The following is a 12374-nucleotide window of genomic DNA, read 5'->3' on the forward strand; positions in this document are numbered from 1 at the left end:
GAGCTCTCCCTGGTGGCTCAGTGGTAAAGAATCTGCCTGCCAATGCAGGAGATGTGGGTTCAACCACTGGGTCAGGAAGAGCCTCTGAAGAAGGAAATGGCAACCCACCCCAGTATTCTTGTCTGGGAGATCGCATGGACAGAGGAGCCTCGTGGGTTACAATCTATGGAGTTGCAAAGAGTCAGACACCACTTGGTGACTAAACAATAATAAGCTTTCCCTTCAACATCCTCCTCCCACTCTTCTTCACCATTTTGTTGAAATTTCAAGTCCTGTAATGAACGCCTTCGCATTGTCTTTGCTATTGTGAGGTTGTCAGTTTTAGTATTCCTTTATCCTCTGGTTTGGTCACTGGTGGGAGAGAACGTGAATGAAGGTGTTCAGCCCATCATCTGTAACTGGAAGTCGATATGATTTTGCTTTTAGAGGTGTGCTGACATGCTGCCATGGGTGCCTTTGTATGTACATGTTTCCGTTTTGGGCTGCCTTCCTGTTGGCCTGGTGTGGCCAGGACCTTGGAGATGAATCCAGGATGACTGACTCTGAGAGTTGTTGCCTGGCACTGTGGAGACAAGAAGCTCAGCCTGGGAAACAGTAAGTGAAACCCACCCCTCGCCCCATCACCGGGCCTTCCAGGACTAACAATTCCTGAGGGTCCTGAAGATTTTGGACTGAATAGGAGTATGTACTGCCCCAGCACATACCCTTGTACTTCCAGTCTACAGTGGCATATTATCTAGAGAAATGCTTCTATAAAATCGACACTCTGGCAGTGGTTCCCAAACTTTTTCCAAGTAAGGACCTTGGCATACTTTTTAAAGCAATTAAATAGGATTCTTACTTTATGATTGTCTTCCTATCGGATTAGTCAGAAAGTTTCTTGGGGTTTTTCCATGACATCTTATGAAAAAAACCTGAATGAACTTTTTGGCCCACCGAGTACAAAGTAACATGTATTTATGCAGCCCATTAGGAAAATTTAAATAATTTACTTCTTATAAAAACACTGTCTGCTTTTCTACTGGGCATTTAAAACATTGTTTTGTAAATCAGTAGTGATAAATGACATGGAACCTAAGATTTGTTTCTAGTCTTAATTATTTCTCTGGGATAAAGTCCTGAAGGTGGAGATGGTAGTTTGAAGAGCTTTCAGATCTGTGACGGTTTTGACGCACACTGCCGCCTTACCCGCCAGACCATTTGTGCCTGTTGTCGTTTCCATCAGCAGGATGATGATAACCGTATTTTTCCTGGCACCCTCACTTATCCCTGGGTGGTGGTGGTGGTGGTGTTTAGTCACTAAGTCGTGTCTGACTCTTTGTGATCTCATGGATGCTAGGCTCCTCTGTCCATGGGATTTCCCAGACAGGAATACTGGAGTGGGTTGTCATTTCCTTCTCCAGGGATTCTTCCTGACCCAGGGATCGAACCCACATTTCCTTCATCTCCCACATTGACAGGGGGAGGATTCTGTATATAACACTGAGCCACCTGGAAAGTCCTCTTAAGCATTTACTCTTGAAGAACTTTCAAAATCAGTCCATCATATTCAGTTCAGTTCAGTCGCTCAGTCATGTCCGACTCTTTGCGACCCCATGAATTGCAGCATGCCAGGCCTCCCTGTCCATCACCAACTCCCGGAGTCCATCCAAACCTACGTCCATTGAGTCGGTGAGGCCATCCAACCATCTCATCCTCTGTCATCCCCTTCTTCTCCTGCCCTCAATCTTTCCCAACATCAGGGTCTTTTCAAATGAGTTAACTCTGCATCAGGTGGCCAAAGTACTGGAGTTTCAGCTTCAACATCAGTCCTTCCAATGAACACCCAGGACTGATCTCCTTTAGGATGGACTGGTTGGATCTCCTTGCAGTCCAAGGGACTCTCAAAGAGTATTCTCCAACACCACAGTTCAAAAGCCTCAATTCTTTGGCACTCAGCTCTCTTTATAGTCCAACTCTCACATACATACATGACCACTGGGAAACCTATAGCCTTGGCTAGATGGACCTTTGTTGACAAAGTGATGTCTCTGCTTTTTAATATGCTGTCTCAAAAGAGAAAAAAAAAGTATAAGAATTTTGGTTTGAAATACTTTCCAATGTTAAATTACTCTTGGAATAATTTTAATCATTTTAATCCCTAGTAATTCCTTCTAGAATGCAGTTAATATTTGTCATTTATGAAAACTATTTGATATCACTAATCCTTTATGGTTTGGATCTTACTTCACTTCTTTTTCTGACCCTGTTTTATTGGTTAGAACTCCAGAACGATAAACAATAATGGGGTGATGGTTGGTTTGCTTTTCTCCTGGTTTGCATGGGAAGGCTGAGGAGGCAGGTCAAGTTTTGCCTTCACTGTCAATCTGGTTTTGGCTGTTGATTTCATGATGAACCCAGAGCTGCACTTTAATAAGGTAAATAAGATAAGAAGAAACCTACTCCAAATTCAAGAATGTCTTATGCATTGTGTTTATCATCTACCTACATTTGACAAGAACTGCATAGATATGTGAAGTTCTGGCATGCATATGATTTCAGGACAACTTGTTTAATATAAAAATTATGGGAAAACATTGCATTTAATTTAAATACTTTTTTTCTGAGATGTTAATTGTTGCAAAAATAAAGACTTTAAAGAGAGGCAGGGGCATCCTTGGTCTTGGGTGGCTCATGAACCTGAGTCATGACTTGCTCTTATAGAACAGGACTCAAGGGTTAGTGCCTTGTTGGTTCTCCCTAACTTCCTATAGTTGCACCATTGTGGCCTTTTATCCATTCCGGATGTCAAGGCCAATGCTGAAGATGGGGATAGAAGTTCAAGTTACAGAAGGAGGGAGGTGGAGTTGGGGGTAGCAGATTAGGCTGCCAGATGCCTGTCTTGACAGTAAGCTGGTCGTTCCCACCTTTCCGTCTGAGGTTAGTACCCACCACTTCCCACTTTAACTAAAACACACAAGCCAAAGTTTAATGAATGGCATGCTAAGTGTGTCAGCCAGCCTTGCCCTGCAGAGATATAGGTCTTGGCGGGGGGAGGAGGGGAGCGGTCAGTGAGTCACTGGGCCTGGCCCTAAATTGGCACAGCCTGCAGGAAGGAAGCAGCAGCAGCAGAGCAGCAGCCAGAGAAGGACTGGGGCTGCCCGGGGGCCAATGCGGACACTTGCCGGTCTGGATAGGCAGCCTGGGCAGCAACCAGAGTTCTAGTTGGAGCCCATGTCATTGATGTGTACCTGAGGGAAGGGGGGGGGAAGCTTATGGGAGGGATCTTACAGGAAGGGAAGCAAGGAATATAGGGGTATCAGAGAGGGAAGGCTAAGCAAGACTAAGACTAAGAGACCTAGCACCCCATGGTCACCATCCTGGGCAGCTATGCGTCTACCCTGACACTTCTTGATGAGAGATGGATGATTGTTTGAGTTAAACAGGGGCTGTGCTGGCCACACAGTCCTGGAGTTGTGAGGCTGTGTTGACCTCCAGCTCCATTGGGCGTTTTCACCAGCAGGCTGCATGTAGTTGTCCATGCCCTTGGTGAGAAATTTGTTCCTGACATCCATGGGTTGGTGAGAGTTTTAGATGGCCTCTGAGGGGAGGAAGGAGCATGGCAGCTGGGTGTGCCCCCTCCAGTGAGGACTGCAGGTCACAGGGTCCAGCTGGGGACCTGCAAACTCCTCTTGCCTGTGGGTGGTGTGTTCCTTAAATTCCTGGCCCTGGGGCTTGGCTGGGAACATGACCTGAGCTACCCACAGCAGGTGTTGGGCCTGAATTGTGGGTTTGGGGGTCCTGCTGGCCAGGCTTGGAGATTCCTCTCCTCATGCTCCCAGTGTCTCAGGGGCCACTAAGGAATTCAGGCCACTAAGAATGGGAGAGGGAGGTGCATTGCAGACTGATGCCCTAAGTGTCTAGGGAGTATAGTGAATGAAAGGGACATTATGTTGGGGTGTGTGTATCTACAGATGTTAGTGTGTGTGTGTTGTGTCTGCAGTGGGGCTTCTGACTGGTAGAGTGCATGTGTCTGATGTCACAGACATAAGCTTGAGATGTGAGAATTTAATTGTGTGTGTGTGTGTTGAATCCTCTGTTGGGAGTATGGGAGTGTGTGTTTGTGGGGGCATATGAGACTTGGAGTGTGTGTGACTATGTGACTGCAAGAGCCCATTTGTCTCAGAATTTGTGTGTGTGTCTACAAGTGTGTTTGAGATCATGTGTGTGTGACAGGGTGCATGTGCTTATATGCACATGACTATGGAGAAGGCAATGGCACTCCACTCCAGTACTCTTGCCTGGACAATCCCATGGACGGAGGAGCCTGGTGGGCTGCAGTCCATGGGGTCGCTAAGAGTCAGACATGACTGAGCGACTTCCCTTTCACTTTTCACTTTCATGCATTGGAGAAGGAAATGGCAACCCACTCCAGTGTTCTTGCGTGGAGAATCCCAGGGACGGGGGCGCCTGGTGGGCTGCCATCTATGGGGTCGCACAGAGTCGGGGACACGACTGAAGCGACTTAGCAGCATGGGGTTGTGATGGGGTATGTCCAGCTGACTCTGCCCCATGTCTGAGAGACATGGTGTGAGGGCTGTGGGATGGGCTGGAGGCTCAAGGGAAATGCACTGTGAACAGACGGTTGGGGTAACGGAGCAAGGTCTGAGGGCTGTGCTGTATGCTGTGCTTAGTCGCTCAGTCATGTCAGACTCTTTGCGCCCCTGTGGACTGTATCCCGCCAGGCTCTTCTGTCCATGGGGATTCTCCAGGCAGGAATACTGGACCTAAGGCCAGAGTGCTCTTTTAGGAGAGTTTCTTCCTAGAGACAGAGACACAAGGATGATGGCAGCTGATAGATACGGGCCCAGGGAACTGGACCTCTGGTTTTCCCCTTCCATCTTCCTTCCTTCTCTGGCCCTGAGTGCTCTGCGGCGCTGCCCTCCCTCAGCTGAGGGGGCGGTGACATCTGGAGGGTCCTTTCGAAGCAGGAGGGTCACTCTGCAGGGCAGAGAGGGCTGGGTGCACTCCTTGAGGATGTGAGGCCACTCTGGACTGTCCAACTGGGTGATTGTGGCCCTGACACACTCTGGCAGCTCAGAGGGAAGTGCTCAGGGGTGGTGTTTGTGTACCTGCCACCTTCACCTGTTTGTCCAACCCCTCACCCATCACCCCATCAGCCCATACCCAGTATGCATGCTTGTCCATGACTGCTGTGCCAGGGCTGGACCTCCAGTGTCTCAGGCATCTCTCACATGCCTGCCCTACAACAGGCTGCATGATGGCCTCGTGAACCTCACCATACACGCCTGAGGTTAACAGCCACACACATAACTTCACTTCGATGACGCAGACAGGTAAAACACTTTTCTATGACAGTGCCTGGCCCAGGGGAAGGATTGTACCTCAGCCCTGAGGACACTGCAGGAGTGACGGTGGCTGGAGGCCAGGGACATCACCCTGCTTGAGATATTTGCTTTACCTGCCTTTTATCCTACGGAACCTGATGACCTCTGAGTTGAGCCAAGAGAGTGAATAAGGCATTTCAAATTCCCAGCCAGGCTTCCTCCCTCTTTTGACCCAGTCCGTTCTCAGTCTGAGCCTGGTTGTGGGGCCTGAGTGTTGGCCTTATTCCTGAGCTGTGTGGGTCTCCTCCAGGAACCATTATCCTTGAGGCCAGACCAGGGCATGGAAATTTCCTCATTTAGAAACGATACCCTCATCCCTCCATTCGCAACTTCCTCTCTGTGCCCTGCTATGTCAGGCTCCCCTTTCACACCTGCACTTCTTTGCCTGTTCTCTAGTCCTAGTGTGGAAGAGTCATGCTGACCCTGAGGAGAAAAGCTGCCTTGACTTGCGGGAGATGGTGTGATTGAGGGTGTTGGGGTATTTTGTGTAGAGATGATGAGGCTGAGGGCTGACTTTGACTGGGAACAGTCTCAGTGACCCTGAGAGCAGAGTGGGACGCTGATGCCACCCCACTCCTGGGGTGGGGGTGGCATTTGTACTGACCTTATTTCCCTTCACAGCACAACTCCCTATAAGACTTGACGACTCTCTCTATCTCCACTTCCACATCTTCCCCCTTGGTCCTCAGGCTTCACTACTTGGCTTTTGTTCCCACATCTGCACTGAAGTGGTTATTGGGGAGGTCATGCAGATGGGCATTGCCTTGTCCTCCTGTCGGGAGAGATTTCTCCACCAAGGTCATGGTGGAGTATCCTGAGAGAAGACAATAGAGACAAGATAGGGTTTAGACACAGATTTTATAGGCAATCTGGTGGATTTGATGTGAATGGTGAGGGAAAGGGGGAAATCTAGGTTTTGGGATACTATTTATTGAGATGAAGAAGACTTTCTCATGGTTAGGAAGATACAGGTTATTTTGGACTTTGGACAAACTATTAATATATTAGCAGTATTGAAAACATCCAATGGGAGATTTCAAGTAGGCAGTTAGGATTTTGGAACTCATTGACTGAGGGTACAAACTTGAGAGTTCATACCATAAAGACAGTGTTTCAGCTTAATAATATCCATGAGATGATCTGGGGAAGAAAAGAGGAAAGAGGAAAAAGGTGGGTACCAAACATCTCTCATATGCCACTTTGTTTTATTTTTTAATTTTAATTGGAGGATAATTGCTTTACTATGCTATGTTGATTTCTGCCATACATCAGCAAGAATCAGTCATAGGTATGCATATGTCTCCTCTCTCTTAAACCTCCCTCCCACCTCCCAACCTCTCCCACCCGTCTAGTTTGTCACAGAGCCCTGGATTTGAGCTCCCTGAGTCATGCAGCTAATTCTCACTGGCTATCTGTTTTACATATGGTAATATATATGTTTCAGTGCTACTCTCTCAATTGGTCACACCTGCTGCCTCCCCACTGTGTCCACTTTGTGTGCCACTTTGAATCGTGTCAGCCTCACCTGTTACTCTGGCCACTGCTGGGACTACCAGCTGCATGAAGACTTAGACCATCTTATGTTAGGAAGTGCTTTACTTGACATCAGTGGTGTCCTAGCTGGCATCCCCTCTGACCAAGGACTCACTTTACAGCAGATGTAGTGTGCTAGTTGTCTCATGCTCATTGACATTACTGGTGTTTCCATGTTTCCCCTCAACCAGAAGCAGTTGAGAGTATTTTGCATAGCCTTTTGAAGACTCAGACATACATGGTGCTGGCTGGGTAAGAGCACCTTGTGGGGCTGGCGCAGTGTTCTCCAGGATGCGGTGTGTTCTCTAAGTCAGCAATCAATGTCTGAATAACCCATCCCTTGACTGGAGGAGGCATATCACCACTTCTTGGGTCTTCTTGCAGGTTTTTTTCCCATACAACCTGGATTCATGAGTCTTGACAATTGAGGGTTGTCTTCTCTACTACCCCTAGTGATCCAACAGCAACAATTTTTTTTTTTTTTTTGCTTTCTGTCCCTGAAACTTTGGGATTTGGAAGTTTTAGTTCTCAAGGAAGGAATACTTTCACTGGGGAACACAGAACTAGTTTGAGACTGTTTCTTGGCCAGTATAGTCTCCGATCCCACTGACCAGGCCAAGAAGAGGTTATTGTGGTCACTGGGGAGATTGGTTTTAATTATAGAGGGAAAAGTCTGTTCCTATTATGTAACGAGAGTGAGGAGAAGTATGTCTGGAACACAGGAGATCTCCTGTGGCATCTCTTAGTGCTCCCTTATATTGTATATTATTGTATTAGTATACCTTACATATGTGGTAAAATTAATGAAAAACTACAACTCCCCACTATAGACAGAACTACTAATGTGCCAGACCCTTCAGAAATGAAAGTCTGTGTCACTCTGCAGGGAAAGAAGAATGACAAGCCAAGGTGTTTTCTGAGAGCAAAAGGCATATGGAGTAGGGTAGTGGATATGTAGTTAGAAACAGAATTATATATACTAGCTATGATCACATGGTTTGCCTTGGAAATGAACAGAGATCACTCTGTTGTTTTTGAAATTGCATCCAAGTACTGCATTTCGGACTCTCTTGTTTACTATGATGGTGGCTACTTTTCTTCTAAGGGATTCTTGTCCACAGTAGTAGACGCAATGGTCATCTGAGTTAAATTCACCCATTCCAGTCCATTTTAGTTCACTGATTCCTAAAATGTCAATGTTCACCCTTGCCATCTCCTGTTTGATCACTTACATTTTGCTCTGATTCATTAACCTAACGTTCAGGTTCCTATGCAGTATTGCTCTTTACAGCATCGGACTTTACTTCCCATCACCAGTCACATTTACAACTGGCTGTTGTTTTTGATTTGGTTCTGTCTCTTCATTCTTTCTGGAGTTATTTCTCCACTGATCTCCCATAGCATATTGGGCACCTACCAACCTGGGGAGTTCATGTTTCAGTATCCTATCTTTTTGCCTTTTCATGCTGTCATGGGGTTTTCAAGGCAAGAATATTGAAGTGGTTTGCCATTCCCTTCTCCAGTGGACCATTTTTTGTCAGCACTCTTCAAGATGACCCGTCATTCTTGGGTGACCTTACAAGGCATGGCTCATAGTTACATTGAGTTAGACAAAGCTGTGGTCCACGTGCTCAGTTTGATTAGTTTTCTGTGATTGTGGTTTTCAGTCTGTCTGCCCTCTGATGGATCAGGATAGGAGACTTATGGAAGCTTCCTGATGGGAGAGACTGACTGAGGGGGAAATTGGGTCTTGTTCTGGTGGGCGGGGCCATGCTCAGTAAATCTTTAATCCAATTTTCTATTGATGGGTGGGGCTGTGTTCCCTCCCTGTTTGACCTGAGGCCAAACTATGGTGGAGGTAATGAAGATAATGGCGACCTCCTTCAAAAGGTCCTGTGCATGCACTGCCTCACTCATCGCCCCTGACCCTGCAGCAGGGCATTGCCAACCCACACCTCCGCTGGAGATTCTGGGTCAGTCTCTTGTGGGGTCGCTGCTCCTTTCTCTTGGGTCCTGGTGCCGCAAGGTTCTGTTTGTGCCCTCCAACAGGCTGTTTCCCCAGTCCTGTGGAAGTTCTGGCAGCTCTATGGTGGGGTTAATGGAGACCTCCTCCAAAAGGGATTATGCCATACCCAGGTCTGCTGCACCCAGAGCCCTTACCCCTGTGGCAGGCCACTGATGCTGAAGCTGAAGCTCCGATACTTTGGTCACCTGATGTGAAGAACTGACTCATTGGAAAAGACCCTGATGCTGGGCAAGATTGAAGGTGGAGGAGAAGGGGACTCCAGAGGATAAGATGGTTGGATGGCATCACCGACTTGATGGACATGAGTTTGAGCAAGCTCTGGGAGTTGGTGATGGACAGGGAAGCCTGGTGTGCTGCAGTCCATGGGGTTGCAAAGAGTCGGACATGACTGAGCGACTGAACTGAACTTATGATCACATGAGAAGTTGCAGAAATAAAGACTGTGATAGTTACGAGTATTTCTTCCTTATTTTGATTATGCACATCTTTGTGTGAATGTACCTGCCTTAATATGGCAAGTTCACTTATCAAAAGAGAGTGAAGGGAACATTCTGAGAAGAAGCTAGAGGGTAGTTTGCTGATAGCAACCTGAGTTATAGAGAATGAAGAAATGGGCTTTGAGGGGTTTGGAAAGGGTAGTTCAGACTGGCAGTGAGAACTCAGGTAAAGTTTGGGGTCAAGAGACTGAACCACAGTGGGTCGGCCCTGAAAGGAGGACACCTGGGAATACGGTGATGAGGATGGGCTAGGAAAGGCATACTAGCACTGCTTGGGGTGCGGCTCTCTGTAGCTGGGTAACAGGTAGGTTTTCTTTTATAATTCCCTCCAGCTTTCTCTAGGTAAAAGTGTATGGTGGGGAATGAGGATGCCAAGAAAAGAAACAAAGCTTGGTCTCCCCTGTACCACAATAGCTGGTGTCAGAGTGGAGATTGTAGGGGAAGGGTGATGAGTTTTTATTCCTGCCTGTGCCCAGCAGCAAAGAGAGGTCCAGAACAAACCCAGGACCAGAGGGGCAGCATGTGCTATAGTAAAGAGGCCACCAGGTGAGGATACTCAAGCGCAAGTGTGAACCATTCTCTATGCCAAGTATCTGAGCAAAAGGTGGCCCTGAGGCCTGTGAGTGGATCGAGTCAGGAGTTAATCTGACACCTGGTTGCTGTTAGAAATGTCTGTGCTGGAGGATGGAGGGGAGGGAACACTTGGGGCGATCTCCACTGTGAGCTAGCTTCAGAGTGGGGGATGATCAGTGGTAGGTGAGCAGCAGAGAGGTCAGCGTGAGGACCAAGCAGAGTGAGCCAGGGAACAGAAGCATAGGGGAAACAGGCCTTTCCTGAGGGCCAGGTAGGGCCTGGGGGCTTCTCATAGTTGAGACCTTAGAGGTACCTGGACAGGGAGTTTTCACACCACAGTGGAACGCAACAGGACACGACACAATGAAACACATCAGAGTAGTGTGTAGATGTATTCAGCTGTAGCAGAGCAGAGAAGGAGGGCTGCAGGGGCCAGAGGAAATATGGGGTAGACTGACTGCAGTAGGGTCCATTGTGATTATTGCAATACCTGGATCTTGATGCTGAGCATGGGAGTTCGAGGTGGAGTAGGGTGTGAGTTCTGGCATTGATCTCCCTGCCTCTCAGCCAGGTCATTTTGGAAACTGGGTGGTCTTCCAGCTGAGCCAACAGTGCTAATGGTATTTCTGGGTTTCCTCGCCAGGCTTCCTGCCTCTCCAGCCAGACTGGCTCCCACATAAGCCTGGTAATGGGACTGAGCACCCTCTGTTTACGGAGCTGTGTGATTTCTCAGCCAGGGACTGTTGGTCCTGTGGCCAGGCTGGGCTATGGAAAAGAGCCTTGTCCCTAAACAATTCATTCCTCACACAGCTCACTTCCTTTGCCTTTCTGCGGCCCCCGGGGTGGGGAGTCATATGGACTTTGAGGGATTCTGGGGCAGGAGTTGGATAGAGACTGTCAGGCAGAGACCTCTGAGACTGGCACCTGCTGACCAAGGAACGAGCACAATAGTACAGGAATCCAATCCTGCACCCCCGCGACCCTCCCGCCTACCCCTGCCAAGGGGGCGGGATGGATGGGGACCCTGGTGAAACCCTGAAGAGGCTGCCCTGGGAGCAGTTTGTTTTGAAGTTTGGGCCTCAGCCGTCTTGCCAGGCTTTGTATCTACAGCATTTGCAAGAAGCAGCAGAATAGGGATTTTTGTTCCAGCTTCTTGCTTCAGACTCCTGAGGGGATCCAAGAGTGTAATCACATACACATACAAGTTCAGCACACAAAGCATACCTTCTTTAAGAGATGTCATGTCAAAGGCTCTTATATACCCAGCTCAAACCCTGCCTGGATGAGGACACCAGGCAGAATATGGTCATGAGGAATTCTCTGGCAGTGACTGAGAGGAGCACAAGACCACCAGGAACCGGTTAAAGAGTCAGCTGCAGCTTTTCCCTTCCGGAAAAGCTGGAGCCAGCACCTTTGTCATCCCGGCTGAACTCCACCAGTGATCATAAAGTTAGCTGATCCAGGCTGCTGGTCTGTTGGCGGGGCACTATCTTGATCTCTGTGGTTTGCTCCAGCTGCTAGTTTCCGTAACCAGCTCTTTATCCCTTCTCAGCCCAGATTTTGATGTAGGCGAGTTGACATTCTTCCTTCCCTTCCCAACTTCTGTGTGATCTTCTAGAAAAACATTTTAACTTTAAAATAGAAAAGTTATTGCGTCAGTGTACATCCCTAGTAGCAGTGTGTTAATTCCTGCTTGCTCTACAGCACCAATAAATAGCTGGTATTATAGCTCTTTCTGATATTAGTCACTGGTAGGGAGATGTGCAATGATCTCTCATTGTGCTTTCAATTTGCTTTTACTGATGTATTGAACACTTCATACATTTATTGATAATTTTGTGAAATGCCAGTGGAAGTATTTTCTCCATTTATGTATTGTATTTTCTTACTTTCCCCCCTCTAATTGAGTAATTAGAACCAGTTGTTCTTTTTATATTCTGGATAAGAGACCTTGGTTGATTATTTGTTGAAAATATCTTTCCCAATACAATGAATTACCTTTTTTACTTTCTTGATGGTATTTTAATAAACCCAAGTTTAAAATTTAATATAATTGAATTTATCATGGCTATCCCTTAAGGTCAGGGTTGTGTGTATGTGTGTATGTGTTGTTTTAAAAATCTTGTTATTCCCAAAGTTATAAAAGTATTCTTTTATATCATTTCTAAAGACTTTAATTGTTTTGCCTTTCCCCATTGAGGTCTATAATACAGATAGTATTAAATTTTGTGTGTGGTTGTGAGGTAGGAGTCCAATTACTTTTTCATGTAGAAATCTTATTTTCCTGGTACCAATAGGAAAATTTCATCACTTTCCCACTGCTTTTCAAGTGCTGTCTTTGTCAAAAATGAGAGTGCT

At 47.1% G+C, this 12374-nt stretch overlaps 1 protein-coding gene and 1 pseudogene across 1 annotated transcript in view; both read left to right on the plus strand.

Annotated features, from left to right (window-relative positions):
* Positions 1-9404, plus strand: part of LOC132657750 (beclin-1-like) — a 31048-nt pseudogene extending 21644 nt beyond the window's left edge.
* WTIP (WT1 interacting protein) overlaps positions 1-12374 on the plus strand; it is a 78599-nt gene that overhangs the window by 46247 nt on the left and 19978 nt on the right. The window lies entirely within an intron of this gene.

This window comes from Ovis aries, chromosome 14 (assembly GCF_016772045.2).
Source record: "Ovis aries strain OAR_USU_Benz2616 breed Rambouillet chromosome 14, ARS-UI_Ramb_v3.0, whole genome shotgun sequence".
Classification (NCBI taxonomy): domain Eukaryota; kingdom Metazoa; phylum Chordata; class Mammalia; order Artiodactyla; family Bovidae; genus Ovis; species Ovis aries.